The sequence below is a fragment of the Heterocephalus glaber genome, unplaced genomic scaffold, assembly GCF_053883595.1.
Source record: "Heterocephalus glaber isolate CG9 unplaced genomic scaffold, H.glaber_assembly_v1.0 deba00001755, whole genome shotgun sequence".
Lineage (NCBI taxonomy): Eukaryota > Metazoa > Chordata > Mammalia > Rodentia > Bathyergidae > Heterocephalus > Heterocephalus glaber.
Genome location: NW_028258453.1, coordinates 6,957,717 through 6,963,795, shown reverse-complemented (window position 1 = coordinate 6,963,795; position 6,079 = coordinate 6,957,717). Strand labels below are relative to the sequence as shown.

Sequence of the window (6,079 nt, the reverse complement as noted above, 5' to 3'; positions counted from 1 at the left end):
CTGTAAAATGATTGTCATATTCCTAATTATTAATATATGCTTATAAATGATAGAAGAGGGATATTGCTTGCTTTTTCCTTGGTCATGAACATGTGACAAAATATACCAGAATATACTTAAAATGAAAAGCTCATGTGTTTATACACTATTGTTATTACTTGTTCCCAGCTTTGTAACACAGACGTTCAGATTTCATGAGGTTTTTCTTTGTTTAATGTAGTTCAGGCTGGTGTAGAACTCACCAGGTAGCACAGGTAGCCCAACTGGTACTTATCCTGCTGTATCTGCATTCCAAGTACTGGCATTTCAGGCACGAGTCACCATGCCTAACCCTAACCTTAATGCAAAGGAGTTTTTACCTGATTATCAGTAAAAACAAAAAAATCATTCTATCAAAAGTGAAAGAATGTCCCTATATTATATGAATATAATAGCATTGTAGGAAAGAATCTACATTTTTCAAACATACATTTAATTAGAAGTTTAAGCATCTTTAAAAGTTTTGCAAATTGGGGCCAGGGATTTAGCTCAGTGGCACTGCTCCTGCCTTGCAAGTGCAAGTTGGTTCCATCCCCAGTGCCAAAAAAAAATTTTCCTTTTTGCAAATAATTCTAACCTCTGCCTTGAAAGCAGTCAACTACATGTCCCAATCTATTTCCCCACTCACCCTGTGCCCATATGTAGATTTGTTGAAGAAAATGCCTCCTCCCATATCACTGTAATGCAAGGACATTATAGACATGCAGAAATGATCTCACGTAACCCTGAACATTTATATAACCAACTTTAAACATTATTGCAAATTACATTTTAAAAATCTTTCAAAGTCTGAAAAACTTCCAGAAAAATAATACATAGAAATAAAACTGAAGATGATATGAATATAGGGAAGAAAATGTACACTTAGATTTCATGAGGTAATATGCTCTGGATTCATTAAATAATATGCTTAATACAAATGCATCTATAATACCAATAAAACAAAATAAACTTGAAAAACACCTATGAGACCCTCTTCTAAGAAACAAAGGACACTCACATTTTTGAAATCCCAAAGAAAACAACAGAGAGATGTTCTCTCACATTATTTGCCAAATGCTATACAGTTACAGTCTCTAATTCAGACAACACGTATATACACAAACCTTAAAAAGAAATATCAAGAAATACATCTGCTTTAACCAAACTGAGATTGATAAGTCTGGCAGTATAAATCAAGAGTAAGATATGGGACCAGGGATTTAGCTCAGTGGTCCTGCCACCTGCTTTGGAAGCACAAGGTTCTGAGTTCAATCCCTGGTACCAAAAAAAGATGGAAAAAAAGCCGGGGGTTTAGCTCAGTGGTTCCAATGCCTGCCTCACAAGTGCAAGGTCCCGAGTTCGATTCCTGGTACCAAAAAAAAAAAAAAAAAGGAAAGTAAAGAAAGAAAAGAGTAAGATATGATTTGTCAGTTCTTTCTGGAAGTAAATTGCTCATTTTATATGCTAAGTGAAACATCTTTGTATCACAAACTTTCAAAGGTACATTCTCGCAGATTCAAGAAAACATATAAAATACGAACCTAAAATATGGAACAACGTATGAAAAAAGACTTGCTCCTTTCGGCTTTTGGCTAGGAGGAGGCTATGGTGCAACTTTCTTCGATCATCTCGAATCCGGCTTCATCCGACACCAGCCGCCTCCACCATGCCGCCCAAGTTCGACCCCAACGAGGTCAAAGTCATGTATCTGAGGTCCACCGGTGGCGAAGTTGGCGCTACGTCTGCCCTGGCTCCAAAGATTGGTCCACTGGGTCTGTCTCCGAAAAAGGTGGGTGATGATATCGCCAAGGCAACTGGTGACTGGAAGGTTCTGAGGATTATAGTGAAGTTGACAAGTCAGAACAGACAGGCCCAGACTGAGGTGGTGCCTTCTGCCTCTGCCCTGATCATCAAAGCCCTCAAGGAGCCACCAAGAGACAGAAAGAAGCAGAAAAACATTAAACACAGTGGAAATAGCACTTTTGATGAGATTGTCAACATTGCCCAACAGATGCGGCACCAGTCATTAGCCAGAGAACTTTCTGGAACCATTAAAGAGATCCTGGGGGACCACCCAGTCTGTGGGCTGCAGTGTGGATGGCTGGCACCCTCATGATATCATAGACGACATCAACACCGGTACTGTGGAGTGCCCAGCTAGCTAAGAGTAAGAAGACTAAGAAAGAAAATATTTAAATAAAAAGACGATCTGACAAAAAAAAAAAAATGACTTGCTGATCTAGGAATGAGAAAATCCTCAGAAATAAAATTCCAAAGTCACAAATCTTAAGGTGACTTTGAAAAGGTACAAAAACTAATAGCAAAGATTTCTGTTTAGTAAAGAAAATTCTCAATGAAATCAAACTGCAGATGGAAAAAAATCACAAGAAGCTATGTGGGTTCTCTACAAGTGATAATGAAATACCTGGAAAAACAATGACAAAAAGAATACTCACCAGAAATATGAGAACATGACATAAGCAGATAATTTACAGAAGACCTTGCAGGAAATGGAAAAAGAATGCCTAAAATGAGGCACAAAAGACAGAAAAAAAATGAAAAGAAGCAACCAAATTTCACTATGAATCCATGAAAGTTATCCAATTAGAAAAAGTCCGGTGCTGATGGTTATGAAAACAGAAAGTAGAGAGCTGTAGTGTGGACAGTGGGTAATAAGAGTCTAAATGATACACACTCTGTGCACCAACAAAGAGGCTCCTGAGCATCCATGGGATTTTCTCAGATCTGCTTCTGCGACAGCAAGTAAGAGCATGATCCTTGTTGCATTTGTATCAGTGACAGAATTAGATAAACCTCACCCCCATAACTGTGGAAAGGTAAATAAAGTGTGATGCAGACAAACAATAGGGAACCAGTCAGGAATTACATCTACATACAGCACTGCAAAAGAATCTGGAAAATAATATTGAGTGAATGAATTCAAATACATTAGGAACTCTCTAACACAGTGTCTGGGCACTAAAAAAGGATGTACATGACTTTGGGGTATAGCTCAGTCATAGCACATGTACAGTGCTCATCCGTATCTAGAGATTTTAGCCAGGATAAAAAAATGTACATGAAGCCCTGAGGTACAATCTATAAGTGATAAGCAGGGCACAAGGTGGAAAAAAACCACATCTGCAACAGGTTTGTCAAGCACAGCACTAGTGATGTTTGGGGCCAAGATTTCCTTCTAGTAAGGGCCATCCTGTTTATGCGACATTGATCAACATTCTTGACTTCCATCCCCAAGATGCTACTAAATCTTTCTTATGCTCTGTGTCACCATTACAAGAAAAAAGTTGAGACACATTCACATATTTTCCGATGTGCACCATCACCAACACCTGAAAACCACTTACTTAGCCAAAGTAGTGGACACATAATATCCCAAATGACAAGGTATGAGAATAGGCAAAGACCTGAAGATCTGCCAAATCTCCAGGTCTACACCCAAAATACAAGCTCAGTGACTCTCCACAAAGTACTGTCTCTCCCTGCACACTCTCAGCTTATCCTCGCCACTTACACTACATTTCATATGTCATCAGTGTGAAAAGCCAGAACAGACTCCACTATTTTACATTGTATGATGACACAGAGAGACATAGACAGACTAAAAGGTGCTTTGAACAGGAGCTCTGTGCTTTACCACAGCTGTGTCATAGGCCATTCCCAGGGGCATCTCTAGGACACTCACATGGAAGGTCTGTCCTCAGCATGTGGGGAAGTCAAGAGAACTTAGGTGGATTCAGCAATTGCAGTCAATTGTAACTTATGGACAAAATAACACAGGCCTACGGTTATCTCTTTTCGCACAGAGAGAGAGAGAGAGAGAGAGAGAGAGAGAGAGAGAGAGATAATTCACTACAAAAATGGTAAGAGCCTTGAAACTACCACTACTGGAAAGACATGCCTTCAGCTCATTGCCATGGAAACAGAAGTGGGATTGCATGAATAGGCAAACTGGCATAGAAAAACAGATGATTCCCCAAGGTTAAAACAGAAGAGTTTCCAACATCAGCATAAGTTAGAACTAAGCATGGAAGTGTATTGTTTTCAGCCTTGCACATGCTTGGTGGCTTGTGTACAAACTGCTGTGGCCTCTGATCACTGAAAAGCTCTCTCCTATTTCCTTGTTATGGTGATGCAAGCCATACAGTATGATTACAATAGGGCACTTCTTTATAATAATAGTAATAACAACCAAACCAAATAAAAGCAAACAAAGAAAAAAAAAACAAACCCAAAGTCCAAATCAGTGTTCTCTTTTCCAAATACTACTCATTTGTTTTCTTGATTCAAATTCTGAAGAACTTGATAAATATGGATCTCAAAAAAGAAAACAATCTGATGAATATTATGTTCTACACAGGACTTTTTGAAAACCTGAAATAGACACAGCACTTAAGTGAGAAAGAAAACGATAATGATCAAACCAAAGGTAGCTGAAAACAAAATATGTTGAAAATGTACAAAATATGCCTCATCAAGTAAACATTACTGCTAAGCCTTGCATCCTTTTTATCTGCTCAACATACTTCCTTCATCTGTGCTTGGGGAAATATATGTAATAAAATACAAAATTCATAATAAAATACTAAATATCTCATGCACTTTATTGAATGCAGTGCACTGTACATCGTTGCTTGTTCACCACTGGCTTCCTCTTGCTAGCAGAGTGGTGATTCATTACTGCTGTCCACCATCCTGAGCAATACTGGACCATGTATCCCTAGGGTGCAAAAAGAATAAAATAAAAAACTCAAAGGAAGATTTCCACTGAATAATTTTTCTTTTATTCTTCAGTACTGGAGGTTTATCACTGAGCCTAAGGCATGTTAAACAAATTACCATTAAGGGGAGACAAATCCTAGAATTTATAATTCATATTGAAAGAGGGTCTTGCTCCATTATCCAGGCTGGGCATGGTGCTGTACTACTCCTGTCTCAGTCTTCCAAGCAGCTGAGAGTAAAGGTGTAAACCCTCATTCCTCACTGATTATTACTATACCCAAGCACTGCAATGTTAGTAAATCACGGTGAATAAACATCCCCAATCTGAAACTAGCCTAGTGGCACATACGTGTGATAAAAGTGAGATAAAAACACTACCAAAATATCATACCACCATGGGCAACTTAGTAAAACCTGATCTCAAAAATTGGCCAAAAAATAAATTTAAACATTTTGGGGTACATAGCTGTGAGCAAAATTACACAGTTCAGCTCATGTACAATAAAAATGTTAAGCACACCTTGAAAATTTCTGTATTCTGGAAGAACCTCCTTTCCAGTGATGATGTCCATTCTATTTTTAAACCTACACCAAGACCAGACAGTGTCCTAATTTCCAATTTTGCTTCAGAAATGTTTAGATGAACTGATTGGTGATACGCGAAGACAAATTTATCTATTATTAAGTTCTCCCCCTTTCTTCAAGCCTATGACTTTTCACCAATGCACTGACCAAGCAAGCACACAATTCTTCCTTTGTGATTAACATAAGAACAATCTGACTTTCAGAGATCTTCTATGTTGTAGGTGCTACTATTGGCACACTTTTTCATACCATTCTCTTCCATTTCCTTTCCACTCTCCTCTGATCCACCCAAAGCAAAAAACCCTTTATACCTAACCATTGATATCCTTGTACAAATTCTATTTGGGGCTTCTCCTCTACTCCAGTGGTCCTTTTGAAGTCTGCCTCAGACAGCATTTCAGTATTGAAACAATGACTACCATCAGGTAGGCATGAATTCAGAGTTAACACCCCTGTCCCTTTCTGCTCATACACGTATCACAAATATATGTCTATCCAAATGCCCCAATTCAAGGGAAGCCTTGTTAAACCGAGCAGCCCCTTCTGGAAGTTGTCCTTAGCAGGTACACTTTCCCCTATCCTTGCTAATACTTTAACTTCCCCACCATTTTTCTCAGAATTCTAAAATCTGTGGCAATTCTCACTTAAATAGTCTAATTGTGAGTAGGGGTGTCACCTAAATAATTAAGTAAGATTATAAATTTCTTTTGCATAGCTCTGTATGGAATCCAGG

At 38.5% G+C, this 6,079-nt stretch overlaps 1 pseudogene; it reads left to right on the top strand.

Annotated features, from left to right (window-relative positions):
• Positions 1–1,648: 1,648 nt before the first annotated feature.
• Positions 1,649–2,193, top strand: LOC147821272 (large ribosomal subunit protein uL11 pseudogene; annotated as a pseudogene).
• Positions 2,194–6,079: the final 3,886 nt, after the last annotated feature.